The 19171-nt window shown below is 50.6% G+C and overlaps 1 protein-coding gene across 2 annotated transcripts in view; it reads left to right on the top strand.

Moving 5' to 3' along the window:
* The window catches only part of LOC142589992 (zinc finger protein ush-like), a 474624-nt gene that overhangs the window by 209428 nt on the left and 246025 nt on the right, over positions 1–19171 (top strand). The window contains exon 1 of one of the 2 annotated variants that reach the window (XM_075701803.1): positions 1038–1145. The exons of the other annotated variant lie outside the window; for it this stretch is intronic. The gene's annotated coding sequence lies outside the window, so the exon portion shown is untranslated. Of the gene's footprint in view, positions 1–1037; positions 1146–19171 lie in introns of those variants that run through there. 2 annotated transcript variants of the gene reach the window in all.

The raw sequence follows: 19171 nt of genomic DNA, 5'->3' as shown, positions 1-19171 counted from the left end.
TTCGAATACCTGCTCCGACTTTCATTACTACGTCATGAATGTTTCATTTATGTCTCCGGACAGCTCGAAAATGCTTACTTCTCGCCTGCTTGGACTCGCGTGCCACCTCGCTCGGTCGTGTCCTTTTTTTTTTCTTCGGGTGGTCGGCCTTGCCGCTCGACTGGGGAGGCCTGCTTCCTCTTCGTTTATTACCCCTACGCCTCTCCTGTGAAGTGCTGTTGTGTCCTCACAGCGAGAGACAGTTACGGCGCTGCACTTTTCAGTTTCCTTCCTTTAAAAGTCGCTTACTACTCGGTCTTGTCTGTACGAACTGCGTGCACCCAGGAATGCTTGCATTCTGGCCGCAATTTTGTAGTGATGTCTTCCGCACGATTCTGTGCCCCTCTTATCATTCACTGTTCACACCGGCTGATGCCATTGATAACGGGGTCTGAGCGTAGCTCTGACCACAGACGAAGTGCGCATTGCTTCAGAATCGTGTCCCTTGTCGCCGCGCTGGCATTTGGCGCCCTGCGAGAAAATCTACGGTGCCTGTATGCAAGCGCTAGACGTCTCTACGCGGGGAGAAGCGAACACGCGGTGCAAATAAGGGTTATTTATTCACAGAACACTTCGTGTTGTAACGTGCTTCGTAATGACAGTCGCCAGTCAATCACGGCAACGGACATATATTAGCGAAGGCGTCCAACCATTACAAACAAATTTTCACAAATTAAAACAAGGTTCGTGAATTTTCGCTAACAGGTCTCCGCATTGTTGACTGACCACTTGGGGGCATGTTCGTCTATTACGATAAGGTCAACGCATGCTCCTGCGAACACCACTAGCGAGCAATAACTTTTGTGGACACGAGCCCTGACCGCGGTTGCTCGAGACAGCCTTCCGAGCAGCGTATGCTTCGAGCAGGCCCTCATTACGAGACGCGCACGCATCCCCGGAAAATGTCTCTGGTCAGCGTTGCGCCGGCGACGCCAGCCGGTCGCCCCGCTCTCCGGCGAAGGGGAGGCCTCCCTGCGCGTGTCCGCCTGTGAGAACGCCCAGTGCCGCTCGGGAAGGCCGTGTGCCATCGCGGCGGTCGGCGCGATAGCATCGCTCGCGCCGGTCATGGCTCACTGCGGGACCCGGCTGCGCGATAAGCATCCAAGGTGAGTCGCCGATTTCCATTGTGTGAACCGCGCGATCGGCGAAGAAGAACGGCATGCAATCGCCGCCGCACTATCGCCTCGCATGGCCGGCTCGCCCCAGCTGCTCTCTGCGAGTTTCCTTCTTTCCTCGAGAAGAAAGGCTTTGTTGCGCTTGGCGCTGGAGTCCGTTTCAAGAACGAAGGCGCGCGGGGCACAGAACAAGTCCACGAGAGCGCCCTTCTCTCGCCGCTTGGGAAATTAGCATGATAGCGGCGCTAAAACGCATGAGCATGCCTTCGAACGAAACGGGCGCTTGCGTCAACTCCACCTAGCTTCGAAGGCCACGGAGAGTGCTCGAGATGTATGATCCGCATTTACAAGTCAACCGCATCATACCGCATCGCGAGCAGCATTTGGTACAGTGTGTATGAGAAGGTTGTGCGCTAAACCTACATAACTGTTTATTATAGGCAGGTACAAAATGCGGTAATGAAGTCACAGTGGAGACGAAACAGGTACATTGAGTTGTTTTATCGTAGTTAATGCGTGCCTTTGTGCTAAGCGCGTGGCTTGTGGTCACACGTTGGGAATAGCAAGGAATATTCAAAGCTCGCCAGCTTGCACTGCAAATTATAGGCAGAACGGATGTTTCGACGTTTATGACCTAAAAAGAAATTTTAAAGAAAGGCTGGCGTTGCCTATACTTCACTGTAACGCAGGCTTAGTGCTTGCATTTTATCCCCCTACCGTCAAGTACGTATAGCATGTCAAGCCTGTTACGTTAAAGAGCAGGGCCCGTGTTGGTCATGCGGCCAGATGTGCAGACGCTCTCATTGGAGGTAAGAAAATTTTCCTGAATACGGGACCTATAGTATTATCCCTGACGCGCCTTGTGCTCCACGCATGGAATGTCGTGCTAAGTGCGCGCTTCCGCTCCCGAGGCCCCGTTCAAAAGCGCTGCAGCCAGTGTGTGCCTTCGGACACCGCGCGAGACTGGCTGTGAGTGAAGGACGCGCTTGCGTTCTCCGCGAGGCGCCCGTCGTGTTCGGCATGCGTTCGCGCTGGCGCGACAAACTGGTTCGCGATGGACCCCCCGGGGTGGTCGCCACGCATGCTTTCGGGCGCCGGCCTCTGTAGCGTGTACGCGCATGTCGTTTATTGATTTATTCTTAGGCGACGTCGCATGTCCGGGGAGGCGGAATCGTCGACGGTTGCGTCGAAAGGAGCGCGATACTGGGTCAGCGAGACCGGACCGCCGTTCAACCGCTGGCCGCGGCAGTGAAGCGTCACTGGCCTGGAAAATCGCCCGGCCGGGCACGATGAAAACGTCAGCGCCTCCGACCAGCAGGGCGCGAGTGCGCGCAGTATGCAGAGCGAAAACACGTGCACGTGTCAGTGTACAGTTTCGGGCGCTGCCGCCTCAAGATGGATTGCAGGGCGGCAGACAAGCGGGGATTACGTTTCAATCTGCGCGCCTGTGCTCTTCTCTCCGCGATCCTTGTGCGGGAGCAGACGACCCACCGAAGTGGTTGCGGGATGGTTGCGCGGCGCGCACTTTCTCGCTCGTTGCCGCCGCCTCGGCTCGTGAGCGCTGCTCGACTCTGCTGGCCAGAAGCTGCTTTGTGGCCACAAGCTTCTGGCCGCCTGGTGCTCACTGCTCAACTGTAGCCTGGTATTCGCAGTCTTCGCTGGATAGAGAATATTTATGGGGCGGGCATGATTGAAGGCATACACATATAAGGGATCAGTATATAGCTTAGTCGCCTGCTGTGAAAGAATATATATATATATATATATACGCGAAGACGGGGATTCGTATCACACCTGCGGCTAGTTGTTTATTCATCCACTTTCATTTATTTATAATTTCTTGAATTCTATTAAGCACTCCAGATAATTTCCCCTGTGGTGTCCTTGGTGTCATTGTAGGCTTCTTATGATATATATATATATATATAACTCCCCGGCCAGAATTTGCAAATTGCAACATGTTCCGTAAAATACTTAATTAAAAAGGTAATTAGCGAATATTTCTTAATTAGTTGAAAATGTGTTTTGGTTTCTCGTGCGAGTAATGGCCACCTTTCTGTGTAATTCAACTCAAGGACTAGAATTATCTTTTCTGCAACAGGCGATCTTCAAAAATTCCGTAAAATTTAAAGATGATCACCCCATATACCATAATTTGGGTGAATCTGCGCACTTCTAAATACGTTCACACATACATGAATGATTAACATGTACACAGGCGGCCGTGTATGTCCTCATCATTCATGTGTGTGTGTGTGTGTGTGTGTGTGTGTGTGTGTGTGTGTGTGTGTGTGTAAACGTCTTATTATTATTTTTACGAAGTACACAGATTCACCAGCATCGTCGATCACCAACTAGCCAGCCCCCCAGTATCTATCTATTAAATAATACACCAGACAAACAGCGCATACCACCGACGCAGTGTGAGGTGTCCTCAGCCTTGAAAGAAACATCATTGTTAACTGCGACGCCGGCGTATATCGTAGGCGAAGGAACGCTGAGAGGAGGGCTTTGAATCGCTTCTTTCAAGTAGCGAAGCCCTGACATCATGAAACATTCTGAGGCAGTAATGCCTACATCAAGCTTGCGTAAGTTTCCCCTCCTGGGAAATGATGTATACTTCGTTAATTTTCCTTAAAGCACCATACACTCACTGGGAAGATATCCACAGAACGGTCTATAAGTTAAGACGCTGTGTTAAGAAGAGACACCGGCGAGCAGTGATGGCGCACATACTATTTTTTTTCTACTTTTCTTTTTTAAAAAGGGAGAATCGGCTGTCAGCACAGGCCCACGGCTACCTGGAATATGGTGGCCGCCCACCTTCAGACATGAATAGCTTGGTCTCCGTAATATAGTTTATTCTCTCACTGAATTATTATTTCGTCTCCAGGTTCGACATGACTCGGTCACGTATATAGTGCGACCTTGATGGTCGCCTCGTTCGCTGCTGCATTGGCCACAGCACGAACGACGGCTGTACTCGCGGAGTTTCGTTTTTTGTAGGTCAGGCATCATCCGACCGCAGATAGGTTGACGCGCGTGGCCGCGAGTCTAGCTTCCGTCGAGCGTCGTATTCAAATTAGCATCGCCAGTTTGCGTGCTTGCATCCATCAACCTTCATGCTTCCATTGCGGTGATTTTTTTTTTTTTGTTCGCGTGCTTTATTTTTGGGATAACCTTGCCAGCCGATAGCGGCGAGATGGACAAGGAAAAACAAGAGGGCACCGTCTGCTATTAGCGTGTGCCATTTGATTGCGAGAAAATGCCCCAGGCTCCTAAGGCTAGCCTACACTTATGGCGGTGAAGGAAGTGCGGCCGCTCCCTCGTAATTTACCATGGGCGCACGCGAAGGAAAACGGTCTAAATCAGAACAGCAGCAGCTGAAACCTCTTTGAAACATGCTGAACGGTACTACACCATCGTATACCTGTATTATCCAACTGCGAGAGAGTAGGTTTCGACAGACGACTACTTGGCAGCAGGCGACAGATACATCGAGGTAAATCGTTTTCGGAATAGGACGGAAGTAATGAAAGCCTGTATTACTTTCAGACCTGCCTTACTGTAATGTGCAGATATCTTGAAGTACAGCGAGCATGTACTCGCAAAGCAACTCGAACGCTATAGCAGTTGCTATAAGAGCAAGCCGGCGAAGGACATAGCAAACATGTTAGCGAAGACAGCCAGCCGACGAATACCGACGACGATATATGATCCCGGACATTGGCGCCTACCCGCAACGAGGGATTGTCCAAGAAGCGGACGACATGAACGGCGACCAACGATTTGTGCGTGCAGCTTTGTGAAATCGTCCTTCGAACTGGGTGAGTATAACTCGTGAATGAGCCAGTATTTCGTGCTATATTGAGCTGTAGTGAAAAGGGGTATTCAGTCATGATGAACTTGAAGACGACAGCTTGTTTGCTGCATGTTCGGGCTTTAAAAATGTTCTTTCCCATGTTTCTGCATTTAACTAATAAGAATAAACATTATAAAAAGCACATCGAACAGACGTGCACTAGTGGCTTCTTTCACAGACGGCACTCTCACCCTGCACGTGTAAGTCGCCAGATATAGACGAATGGGGAAATCCATGCGTCCTTTCGTTCGTTCGTTATTTTTATTTATTTATCTTCCCGCGTTCGTTTCGCAATTCCCGTTCGCACGAGCCGCATCAAGCGGTATAGTCACTGTCGAATCGTAAGGGACGTCTGCATCGCAGTCAACAGGATGCCGGAAAAAGAAGGACGATATGACGGCGAGAGAAACGAGGCACAAAATAGTGAGAAAAAAAAAAAAGAAGAACGTGGCGAGCGAGTAACGGAGGAGCGTGCCGAGCGAAAGTCGTCGCCGGCTCTCTCCTCCCCCGAGGGCGACTCGGCGGCGGCGGCCGAGAGCGGCAGCGCTATCTGCGCCGGCATCTCGCGGGCGGGGCCATTTCCTGCTCGGCACGCGTGGTGGCTGCGCTGGCGATACCGGTCTGCGCGGCAGTTTTTCCTCTCCGGTATCTGCTCTCTCGGTTGCCGGCTGCGATAAGCGGGCAACAATGTGAGCGAAAGAAAGCCCACGTGTCTGTTACTCCCGCTCCCCGTTGGCTATCGCTGCCGCCGCCGCTGCGCTGACGTTGAACCAGCGAGCGCGCCGATTGTCGGCGGCGATAAGCACGGCGCGCGCGCGCTACGGCGGCAACTGCTGCCACCGCTACTCCACAAAGCCTCGTTGGCCATGCGAGGGGAGGAAGGGGGAAAAAAAGGGCGGGGGGAGTTGGGTGGCGGCTTCCCAAATGACGCCGCTGTAGTGCACGGTGGTGTCTGGCGATTCAGTTAAGCGCCAGTGGGCTGAGGCCACTTGGACGCTCGGACCGGCGGCCGTTTGTTCTCTCAGATATTACAACTTGAGGGTTGGCGTGTGCAGTGGCGGACACTCTTGGCCATTGGCCAGTGGCAGCATGGGTCCTAGCTGATCGAATGGGACGCGGAAACGTTTGCGCTTGTCTTCCTACAGGCAGTATAGTATATGCGAACTTAGCATTGTGCATGAATGACATACATCCCTCGACCGTTCGGTATGTACTCACAGTGTAAGCTTAAGCGAGATGTTAGGGATTGCTGAAAAAAAGAAAAAAGCATTTGCGGACCTTGTAGTGAACATCGTTGAGCGCGAGCACCGGCCGCCTACATCGCGTTACTTGCGAGAACGATGATCGCTGTCAGGCAAACTATACCCCCGTCTGCATACTGACCACTTGGCGATATTTTTCCGCTTTTCATCTTTAATACGACCCTGAACGAAAAAAAAAAAGCACTGGACCGATGTGACCGGCAGACTAGTGTTGCAGCTATGAGGCGAAGCTTTCTTTGGGAAACCTGCGGGACTTTACTGACCGTGGCGGCTCCTTGAGTGCTGCTGCTGTCTTATATTAGCTCACACGTTAAAAGAAAGGAAGGAGAAAATCAATCACGTGCCCAATTGTGGGATCGAACATCGGTTTCTCAGCACAGCAGACCGACGATCTATCCATTAGGACACGATCGCCTTTTTTTTTCTTTTCCCTTTCCTATATTCACAACTTCAGTGCAATTCATTCGCGATGACGCTGATATTTCGGTTCGAGTGGCTTTCCTTGAAAAACACACACACCCTCATGAGTAGAATGAATAGCGGCAGATTTGACGATGCAAGTTCACCTAATATGTGCGGCGGCTATCGAACCTCAATCGCGCCAGCCGTGTGGCTCCTCGAGACGATCGCTGCACGTGTCGCGTTGCTCAGCGCGGGTGCGCGAGAGCGCTGGCGCGCCAGTCTCCTCTGTGTCAAAGACGAAGGTATTAAATGGGGCACATATATAAGCACTCGATTGCGACCACTTGACGGAAGCTTCGCTTCACGCAGATCAGCGTTGGATTTGCATAATATCTTTTGGCAAAAGATGGGTCGATCATCGGGGTAGAAAATGGCGGCCGACCCTTCCCTTAAATTCGGGCCAGAACTTCGGCGTCAATGACGTCAGCGCATTATAACGAATTTCAAGCTAGTTTCACATATCTAGTCCGTTTTCTTATATTAAAAAAGTTTGCTACACATTCTAGATTGACTCGATGTTTAGTTTCTAGTGCAGCGTAAAACCTTTCTTTGTTGGCAATGCAATCAAGTAGCCCCGAGCAGTCTTGGTAGCCAACGCCCTAATAACTATATGCGCGATCGCTGCGCCAGTGGCACATCGCGGACAGTATTAAATATTCCCTTCCCTGCGTGGCACTGAACGTAATAGAAGCTTTGTGAATACGGGCCCTGTGCCCAGACAGCGTTCGTATGAATGCAGAGGGGGCTTCGCAGCCGGGCCAGAATTCACGCACCGCGGGCGAACGAAGCTATATACATGCAGGGGCTACCCTGCATCAGTGCAGTCCAGGACGATGCAAGCCGTACAAGCTTCTTTCCGCAGGATTGCTGGCTTAAAACCAAACGTGTTAGAGTCAAATGCGTTTAACGGCTTCAGCATACGTCGTCTGATCACGTGCGGGCGAAAGCACAAATCGGATATAACGTGGATAGGGAAATGCACGTGACGGTTCAGCCCGGGCTGGCGGTATACGGTTAACTGAAACCTCTGCACTGGACAGAAAAGATGGATGAAATGGTCGCCTCTCTTTCCGTGCTGCATTTTGCATCCACCACTGAGTGAAGATGCTTCGGCTTAGTAGCCCTGTCGATTCTGTCATCAGGTTTCGCGTCCTCGCGTAAAATATACGCTTTATTTTGTTTATATGCGTCGTCTTGACAAGAGTTCGCGCCGCCTGGCGCGTTTCGGCAGGCTTTTAGGCGGCGCGCCCTCGAAACACGGGGCAGCTCCTGTGCTGCGCGTCCGCGCGCGGCCGCCTCGCCGGGCCACACCCCGCATTCCGCGCTCTCTTGCGTACAGCATCCCCCAGCAGCCGAGAATCCCAGGGTTGGCTCGCTAAGAGCCACGCAGTGCTCATTCGCGGTGAAGCGATAAGCGGCCGCTCCGGCGGCTATCGACGTCAACTGCCGCGGTTCGCGGCAGCCGCCGGGCCTGCGGCTCGCACGTGCGGCCCGATTTCCGTGCTGGTTCGCCGCTCCGGCTGTGCTGTTGCGCCAGCCGCCCATCTCGGCGCAGTCAGGGCGCGTCCGCTGGCGGCCCCAATTATCGTCTCCGTGCCCGCGCTTCGTGAATCCCAAGCGCTGGCGTGACAGCCGGCGCTACAACGTAGACCAGCGGCACACCTTGAACGTTCGATCCAAAGAAGCGACGGTTTTTGATTCTCATTCTTTGCTGTCGTCCTCGCACTGCGCTGACCTTGACACAGTTGCCTTCTGTCCACCGTTCTTCCGTGTGGCCGCGGGGATCGCTTCTCGGACCGCACATATTTTGTCTGCCCTGCGTATAATCGCGGCAGGCGCAGGCGCTGGCCTATGGAAAACATGAACACCGGACCGTTGTCGGAGGACACTGTTTGGGTCCCTGGTCTCACACAAAATGAGCAACAACGTCAGTATACAGCCTACGTTGCAATCTTTAAACGCCATGCGGGACTGGACCCGTTACTTTAGAAATGCCGCCAGCATACGGTTCGACCGAACACCATTGTTCTTTGTCACTGTCATCATTCGTTACTGTTTTGTTCCTCCTCTTGCGTCCCTCAGTGCAGAGTAGCAGATTACAGCGCACTAACTCAGACCCATCTCTTTGTATTTCTCTCTTTCTTCTCGGCTGGTGCAAGCAGTCTCTAATAGCACTGAATTGCGTAGCTTAGTGTTTTCATATTCATGAGGTTCAGCAGTAGGCGTGAGACGAGGCGTCGCGCTGTTGCAAGAATTTGCAAGAATGAATAAGCGAGCGAGCGAGCGAGCGAGCGAGCGAACGAACGAACGAACGAACGAACGAACGAACGAACGAACGAACGAACGAACGAACGAACGAACGAACGAACGAACGAACGAACGAACGAACGAACGAACGAACGAACGTACGTACGTACGTACGTACGTACGTACGTACGTACGTACGTACGTACGTTGTGTCCCAAAAGCATTCCACCTGAAACAGAGCACTGCCCATTGGATCTTTGGTCGTAATATGAGCAAACGTTTTAATGCGTTCGCATTCTTAGGGTACTTCACGCACTATCCAGGAGCCAAGTAGCTATCTCTGTATGTTCCTATCTACACTCCATCTCACACACTGATTGCAGCATTGTGGAACTTACACGAATTATTAGCCAATAGGAAGGCCGAACGCCCCTCGAGATGTGCTCATCTTCGCCAGGTCGTCTGCCCAGCGTCTGCTTGCCATCCTGTTACACGCTCCACGGTTGGTGGATTGACGCAGAATATGTTTTGACGTCGTAACCATAAGTTTCGTTTACATGCATGCGACAGCAGGACTTCGCTTTATCTGTACGCTTTCCGTGCAGTTACCTTGCAGCCTCCTTAGCAAGTTGTACGGGCAAATGCCCTTATAAATATTCACCTGCGCCACAGTGTCTGCTCGGCGTCTACACTTGCCGTTTCCTCACTACCCTCATCACGTACCATGCTAGAGCGGGGTATTAAGTTAATGATGCAGTGAACAATTAATTAGGCTTTTATACCGTTCCGCATCGTCAACGCATGACCAAGTCTAATGCTGTGGCGCCATCTGCTAACTAGAAATTAAACCAGTTTTACGGCATCCATGGTGCCGTGTCTGTCGTCCCAGCAGCGTGAAAACAAACACTCGATCTGAATAATTACGACAAAACATACCTACTGATTTGACCTCAGCTTGAGTTGACACTTAGCGATGACTGATTTTGCCGCTTGTTTCTGGCTGACAGGGTGGAGAGCCAGTAACAAGCGCGAATTCGGATCGAAGTGGGTGGTCGACGCTCTATGGACGCTGCCATGTTGTGGCAGTTAATGTGGCTATTATGGTTACCGGTAGTATCTGCCACAGTAGGGCTATTTCTTTTTTACCTATATACACTGGCTGCACGAGTATTGTTAGTGTAGGAAGTCGCCATTCTTTTTACTTGGTGTAGAAAGGTGCAACTCCGCCCACCTACACGAAGCCATTTATTATAGCTGTAGTGTAGAATGAAAATTACACTTTCTACACTGTAGTTTCGATGAGTATGGGCAGTAGACGACAAACAAGCAGGCTGGCATTGCAAATGCGTGGCGCCATTTCGTCTGTGACTGCCGGCGCTGCCAGCGACCTTCCTACCTTTCCCTTATGACTTCTCTCTCTCTCTCTCTCTCTCTCTCTCTCTCTCTCTGGCATAAGATTTTCTCGTGATGCAGATCCCTTTACGTATGCGCGCCGTCCGGGATTGACCGTTACTGCGTCGATCGTCTCGCTATCACACCGATCGCTCTCAGATGCGCGAGCGCCCTATAATGCCAGCGAATCAAAAAACTGTCTGGCGTTAAAGAAATTGTGTGGATACGGGCCTCGGTGCCGAAATAACTGGGCGCTGAATTCACAAAGCTTTGTGTTCGTAAGTGATTTTTGGCATTGATCGGCGGCCTTCGCTAATACTGTCCAGCATCAGGGTTGGCTAGAATTTACTCTTGCGAGCAATATCAGCGCAATAACTTTGTGTTCTTGCCCTCATACGGGTCTGGGCCTGTATTCACAAAGCATTTCTTACGCTGAAATTGTTAGTAAGATAAGATTCCAGGCAATTCTGATGTTGTACATTATATCTGCGACGGCTGATATCAGTAACTAGTCTTTAAGAACGCTTACGAACGAAAAGTTTTGTGGATCCGACCGCGGGGCTCTTGTTCACGAAACTTGTCAAGCAAGAGCATTTCCTGATTGGCCGGCATTTGGGGCGCCTGCAATTCACGATAGAGACTGGTGCTATAACGAGACGATCAGCATAGTGCTTATCACAGACCACGCTTAAAAAAAGTTGTGTGAATTTAACGTGAAAATTTTACACGATCTTGTTAAACACAAAATACACTCGCGCAAAAATACACATTACATTGATTCCCATTCTCGCTTGAACCGTGCGGCGTTGGCAAAGCTCCAGCGACCTCTAAAGGTTCACTAAAGGAAAATATTAAGTCGAGCTAGGTTGAAAAATTAGGCTTCTGTATTAATGATTTCATCATTCGTAACGAAACAGGGGTGCTATAACGTAAAGCTATTCCAAAATTTTCTATTCCAATTCTGCAATCAGCCTTCCGCTATTGGTCAAAAATATTTTGAACCACCCCTACTTCGCCTGTCTGTCAAGGGTCGTCACGAAAACCGCGATAGCTCCCCATCTTATATGACGTGTACATACTGATTATGCATGACTGGACCGAACAAATGAAAAATAATTATTTCTGATTCAACGCCTTTTCGCCATTAGCCCTTGGCTATTGGTCAAAGGTTTTCAGGCTACACCCACTTGTCCTGCCTGTCACGCGACGTCACATTAACCGCGAAAACTCACCGCGTCAACGTTACGTGTATGCGTTAAAGATGCGTTAATATGCTGAACAAAACTGGATTTTTTTCTGAATAGCCGCCGGCTACCCCGTTCGAAAAGGAATAAAAGATGGCTGCCGCCGATCGCTTGGGCACTGGCTACTTGCACCTGCCGGAGAGCATGGGTTTATTTGCGCACAATAAAACTTTTTGCGTGGCCGTGTAACGTTATCGAGCCCTTTCGGCATGTTTATGACCTCGTTCTGCCAACTATTCTTTGCTGAGGATGTGTTTTAGCGGCATTCTTACCCTTCCGTTGCATGCCGCCGCGATTTTCGACCAGCCACGTCAAGCCAAGTAAGGGAAAGCGGACTAATCGCAGACGCCGGCACCACCCTTTCTATCCGGTTATCGATTTTCAGTGCACTGGCTCGGCCCCATCGAATTCCTCTCCACTTGAGTGGGCTCCTCGCCTTTTGTCAGCCAATTACATAAGACAAGCCGCTCAGCGTAGGCAATGTTATTCATTTTTAAAGCAAACAAAAGTGACGTCCTATAAATGAGGAGAGCGTTTGATTGGTCTGTTGAGAAAACCCTCCGGGTCACCGCCCGATGCTTGCGTCGGCGGTTACGCATATTTGACGTCGGGAGATTGGAATAAAAACATATTGGAATAGTTTTACGTTATAGGGCCCCAGATCTCTTGTAACCGAGAAAATGACGAAAATGGAAATTCGGCGTGGCGCCGCTTCTTGTAGACTATGGCATCTCTCACTGGGAGCGGCTGCTATGTCCCGCCACTGCGAGTCGCATCGCTTTCTCTCACATAACCACCTTCGCCCGCTCGGGCCGCCAACACTGAAGTGACCGTATCTGGTATCCTAAACCCAAGGGTCTATTGTGCATAATTGCTCACCTCTTCTCATCGTCATCCATCCCAATACTTTTTCTCCCCTTCCATCTTCCCCAGTGCAGAGCATACCAGACTCGAGCGCACCAGCTCAGGTCGACCTCTCTGCCTTTCCTGCAATAAAATCTCTCTCTCTCCCCTCTCTCTCTCTCTCTGAACTCGAGCACATCCTTCTAGATAAACGCTGTGTCGATCTAGTTCGACTTAATATTTTCCTTTAGTGTCATTTTAACCTGTAGTGGCAGCAGCATCGGCGTCGCACGAGAGACGACGTAGACGCTCGCGTCTACACGAGGCTCGAGCGGCTGGCACGCTCCGGCATGGGCTAGCGTTCCGAAGGAGATTAAAAAGAATGCTACGCTAAGAGATCGAGTGTCGGTTATTCCTCTCCTGCGAGAGCCCGAGACTTTACAGGTCTACGTGGTCGCTCGTCGCCACAGTTTGGTGACCCGGACGTGATGTGCGGCGATGTTTCGCTCCACAGATGATGCGTTCCAGGCGCTCACACAAGGAGTCGAGCGGAGATTGCACTGCGGAAGAGCAGGGAAGAGTTTGCAATGGGGTTGCATTGTCACCCAGAGACGGTGACGTGGCTGCGATGGTTGGGGTGGCTACTTTCATGACTTTGTCGGCCAAAGCGGCAAGTCCGGTAAGGTCCATGGTAGAGGCTGTCGCCAGGACCATCTGCACGTTAGCCGGGAGCCGTTGCAAAAACAATTCGCGCAACAGCGTGTCGTCGATGGATCTCGCGTTGTTTCCGAGCAGCTGGCTCATTCGGCGAAGAAGTTGACTAGGGCGTCGGTCGCCGAGTTCTTCAGCGGACAGAAGCTGCTGGATGCGAGAACGTTGTGAAGCTGCTGTGCGCTGTAGCAGTGCTGCCTTGAGATCGTCATAGGCGGCGGCAGACAATGGGGAGTTCAACAAATCTGTTACCTCCTCAATGGCGGCGGGCGAGAGCGCTGCGACGGCGTAATGGAACTTCGAGGCTTGAGAGCGGATACCATGCAGCGACTTGAAATTGCGCTTCGGCCTGAAGAAACCACGCCGAAGGATGCTGGTCCCAGTACTGTGGGAGGCGGACAGCGATGGCGGAACAGGAAGGCTCATCGCGTTCCTCGGAAGGGTTCTGGCCTTGAGCTCTCGTAGCGTCGGTCTGGTCCATGGTCGTCTCTACCACAAGAGCGTATGGCAGTATCACGTCCGGGGTCACCAAACGGGTCCGGGGACGCCGATGCTGCTGCCGCTACAAACCAATGGCCAATCATGTTCAAAACTATGCAGAGCTACTTACACATGATAACACCCCGTGATTGGCTGGCAACAGCGTGCTTGGCCATTCATGGCCTGGATAACGTAACGATTCCATTCCAATGCCGTCCTTTGCGCGTTCCGTCAGTGGTCCGCCCAAGGCACCGGTCACGTTATCATCCGCATTGGCCGACCGTGAGCAGTGGATGATGAAGAAAGGAATATAATTGAGGAAAATGAATCCTGACTTTGTACCGGTCCGTGATAGGCCGTTTTATCAATGTCCAAGTTTGAGGCGCTCGGCACATTCAAACAGATTCGTGTTCGGGAGCTGTTTGGCTGAATAACTCTTAAACATTAACGGCACTGGAAGTTTCCCTACAACAGCTGTTAAAAGCTCGAAACTTTAATTGCAAACCCCAGCGGCGATGTGCAGTTTGGAACTGCACGCGCTTACTTTCCTGCAGCTATGGAGCAACATTAACGCTTCGCAATTTGTGCGAGGCTCTGTGCGCCACGCAGTCCCCGAGATTGGCGGCATTTGTGCATGTACTTCAGAGGGCGCATCAGTTAAAATACTGTATACCCCTACGTAGACGACTTTTGGCGTATCGCTACGTAGTTGTTCTTGAGAGATGTCTGTGTACGCTTATGACAGCCTGCATGCGGTTCCACTAAAATAAGCTCAGAGCCGGAGGAATCGCGATATTTTACTTCACTTTTTTCTTCTTCGTTTTCGTGCGACAAGAATACGCGGTAGTGTTTTAGGCAAGTCAAGGAAACGCACAAACATTTTCTTTGGCTGCTCGCAGTTTTCATTGAGCGACTGCCAATTCTAACGCGGTCAGCCGTGAGTTCCTCAAACGTCTTAACACACCGCGGAGATCACGGCTCGTTTCTTGTGTTTGCTTATTTCGCTTGCAGCAATGCGCGCGTTCCCTGAACGAGGCGATGGTTCTCGGCACACCCATTAATTCAGGTGTGACCATGCTCGCGCCTCTGGCACTCCCTTTAATTATTTTTATGCAAGAGGCGAAAACAGAAAAGAGCTCAAATAAGCGCATCGCGCCATTACAGCCGAGTCTCCAGGAAGCAGTAGAATGGAGGCCAATCTACGCGATCTTGTTTATAGGTGACCACGTGGTTAAGATTTGATCCATACGCTTGGGGTGGCCCCAGCGTCCTTGGTACTTGCCGGAGCGGGAAAGCGCCTCGGCCTCGCGTTCTCCCGTTCTGGTTATTGCTAAACTTGGCGTCTTCGAGGAAATGGCCTCCTAGTTCGCGGCCTATCTTTGGACCAGATAGCGCGGCGCCTTGCCAGTAAACGTTGCGCGCCCGAGGCCCTCGCTCGTCATTGGCGGGCTGGCACTAGCAGATGCATATCGGCGCCACTTCCCGAGTCCCCATTCGTTGCCGAGCTATGTGACGTGAGATCGTGTCCGCTGCGAACGCACATTCGAGGCGCATGCATGTGCAGTGGATTGGAGTCTCCGCCGGTCTGGGCCTACGCGGGCGAGTGCATAATTGGAAGGTGGCGGCGCGTGCACCCGCCCCACGCGTGTGCCACTGCATGTGCTACACGGCGGCTCGGGGCGTTAGCCGCTCCGGCGCCCGCTTAATCGGCGTTCGATTAATTCGCAGGCGTACAGTGGCGTGAGCACTGGCCTCAACGCCCCCGCGGTGTTGAACCTAAACAGTTTAGACGCACAGAGATTGAGGGGCTGTGGGGACAAGGAGGGGTGTGCATGCCGTCACCAGTAACTTTTTACTTATTTATTTATTTACTTCAACGTCCCAAAGGAGCACACGAGCTATGAGGCATGCCATAGGGGATTAATTCTGGCTTCCCGGGGCTCCTTAACGCGCACGGCTCTATACACGAGCATTTCTGCGTTACGTCCCTATCGCGTGATGTTCGTTGACTGCCCTAGTCTACCGGCCACCGAACGCGTGGCCTCGTGCTCGGCTGCAAGTATTCCAGATCCACTGAGCTCCCGCGGTGTGTTTGCCTGCTGCCACTGCGTCCATTCGACCAAATGCGCGGCCCCGGAATTGGGAGCTGTACAGGCGCACCCCCCATTCCTGCCCTTCAACCGGCCGCCTTCATCGCCGTTGGTTCATGATGCTTTTGTCGAACTGTTGAATCCAATTCATGAATTCTTTCTTTATTTTTTTTACGCTCACATGTTGAAACGCCGTGCCGAGTGATGATGATATGAGTGAAAAGGTAGACCGCGACTTTTTTATTTGTTTTGTAAGCGGACGCTGATAGGACGACGGGACGATTGAATAAACAGCCGGCGTAAGATATGAATTGTGCAAAAGCAGCTATATCGCCGTCTGCACCACTGGAAACGCCAGCATTGCCGCTGTCATGACGACCAAATTTGGCAAGATCCTATATGATAGCGCCTCGCTCGATCTGCCTAATTGGGAGCAAGAAAGCAATCGCCTAATTCACGAAGCTCTTTGTTCACATATAAGTGCCCTTTGCCATTGGCGGGTCGCCTTCGCTAATGATATATGTCCCATAACGCAGTCTGTTGGCATCTCCTCTTACGTATAGTTCCAGCTTAAGTACTTTTTTGAGCATACCGAGCCTGGGCTGGAAACAAATCTCTGTAGTAAAAATGCGCTATTAATCGGTTTTCATTTCTTTATGTCTTAAATATGTCCAATCTATCTCGTTGCATGTTTGTATGACAACATTAGTAGTAAAAAGCTACCTGCGAACTTGTCAAACATTGTGCTGTTCTATTGAATGCTTCGATGTCGGTTGTATATGGTAACCGAGTTTAGGGTTGAGGCTATCATAAACACTCAAAACGGAAGTATCTCCGGCAGATTTGGTTATCCGACCAAATATATCATCCAGCGCTCTGATTTCAGCTAGCCCGTCCACAAGGCATATCTTGTGCGCAAGTTAGGAGAAATGGAGTGCTATGCAGGAAGGCCAGAGTTAGGCAAAGTTCGGGATCTTCGCTTGCTCTTGCGACCCCTCAGATTAATGAGCTTGTGGTCATCATCATCATCTACCTATTTTAAGTCCACGGCAGGACGAAGGCCTCTCTCTCCGATGACCAATTACCCCTGTGGTTCGCCAACCGATTCTAACCTTGCGCCTGCGGATTTCTTAATTTCATCACCTCACCTAGTCTTCTGCCGCCCTCGACTGTGTTTCCCTTCTCTTGGCACCCTTTCTGTAACCCTAACGGTCCACCGGTTACCTAACCTACGCATTACTTGACTTTCCCAGCTCAATTTCTTTCTGTTAATGTCAATTAGAATATCGGCTATCCCCGTTTGTTCTCTAATAATATCTAATGTTTTAAATATCTTATAAGCAGAGTCCGTATTCGCAGAAGTCTCTTACGGTAGAAATCTTCGTAAGAGAAAACTCCAGTCAATTCCGATGCAGTACGTATTATTAACGAAGGCAACCAGCCTATGGTACAAAGACCCACGAATGAAAATATTTGTGAATTCGGTCCCAGGTGCCAGTCAATAGTGACGCCGAGTCACCCAAGGGGACACAGCAGTTACGAACGAAAACTTTGTGAATTCGGCCCCTTGTTCTTTGTTGTGTGGACAGTTTAACATTTAATACACGTAAAATGCACGCCGCGTAAAATGAGGCCAGAAGAGGCGCCAGAGAATAGGTTGGCGAGTGCCACTTTTTTTGCAGTCATGTGTAGCAGACGTCATAGTGGAGATGGTACTAAGATACGAAACTTCGGCCACCACTTATTGAACTGATACCACTGCAGTAGTGTGAATCAATTGGAATGGGGCACGCTAATCATTGAGCTATCGTGCAACTTGCTAGCTCGGCAGTTTTCGCAGGATTGTAGCATGTTCGACAGAGACTGAGTACGATGGCGTCTGTACGTTATGTCGGAAACAAAAGCAAGTCATACTCATGCATTGCAGCAGGCGAGAGAGGAAAGTTGTGGAGTGAAAGAAGAAGAAAGCTGAGGATGAACGTTGACGGGGCAAAGCGAATATGAGCGAAGCGACAGAAATGGTTTCCAATCGGATGGGCCGCCGAATCACAGGCGTTTTCAAGGATAAATCAGCAGTGACCAGCCAGTCAAGATGGCTCTTCGGCGCTGCCGATGTTAGCAACCGCGAAGAGAGGCCACCATCGGCAGCGGGGATTATTATTACCCATTATGTATTTATTTTATTTGTTTCCCATGGCCAGTTCGATTGCTTGCATTCCACCAACGCGACAGCTTTATCGATCAATGGTTGTGGAGGCTTAGTATACGACTACGCAGCATTTGTTACGCATACGAAGTTTTTGACATGTTCACGGCAGTTTAATGGTTATGCTCTGTACTGTGGGCGGAACTTTAACGGAGGCGTGTGTTTGGGCCTGCCGCCTATTTAGTACGTGGATATAGGGGACTCTTGCACCAATTTATAAGGACTATAAAGTGTATATATTATTTGGGTTGCGTCATAGACAGATGTCAATGAACTCTCCGTTGCGATGTTGTCATCTCTGTTAGCTTCATTTAATTTTGGTTCACTTATTTAACTTTGAGTTGTAATTTCTCCCTTGAATTATTATCACATAATATTGATGAATGGAGTCTTGAAATCTCATTCTCTCAGCAGTAACCTACGTAGAACAGAGCAGAACAGACAGTTGAATATACATTGAAGCACCTACGTAAACAGTTGTGCAAAAGCTCACAAATGTGTCAGAAGCGGCGTGCCCGCGTAATGAAATCGAGCGCATGCGTCGCAAACAAGTGTGGTAATTGTGCATTGCGGTATGCAGCATATGCTTACTATACACGATGTGGCGGCGCTGCCGAGAAGTGGTGCCATCCTCTACCGTTAGACAGGAGGACACAAGCTTATCGGAAAGAAAACATACTACCCTACACTGGAGCAAGGGCGGGAGATGCAGAAAGATTGAAATGAATATTGCGTATCAGGTGGGCTGTATATGGTACAGCCTCACGGATTAGGGTGTTAAGGATCACGGGCCGGAGGAGCTGAGAGAAAGCTGAATACTCCCGCAGCCTGGGAGCGCAGCCCTGTACATGCCCGGTATAGTGTCGTACGGTTTTACTGACTACCGCCACGAAATGCTGGAAAATTGGAACATTTTCTCAGATGCCGCGGTCCGCAAACTTTCGACGCCCGCTGTACTTAATACGGGGAGGGGGGCTTTGTAATTCCTGAGACTGGCCGTTTGTATATAAGTATTACGGCACAAAGATCGCGCGACTAGCGTCATATTCGCTTCCTCGTCCGGCTGCATTAACAGTTGAAAATAAGTATAAGGATGCGCATGAGCGAACGGTAGTCCTCAGGGGTCTGTGAGATCGCGGTGCTATACTAAAAAAATGAACGTCAATCTAGTACACGAACTATAGCCCAGGAGGAAGCTCTTACGAGTTATATTGTTGT

This window comes from Dermacentor variabilis, chromosome 1, assembly GCF_050947875.1.
Source record: "Dermacentor variabilis isolate Ectoservices chromosome 1, ASM5094787v1, whole genome shotgun sequence".
Lineage (NCBI taxonomy): Eukaryota > Metazoa > Arthropoda > Arachnida > Ixodida > Ixodidae > Dermacentor > Dermacentor variabilis.
The sequence above is the reverse complement of the archived record's forward strand: the minus strand, read 5'-3'. Positions and strand labels throughout refer to the sequence as shown.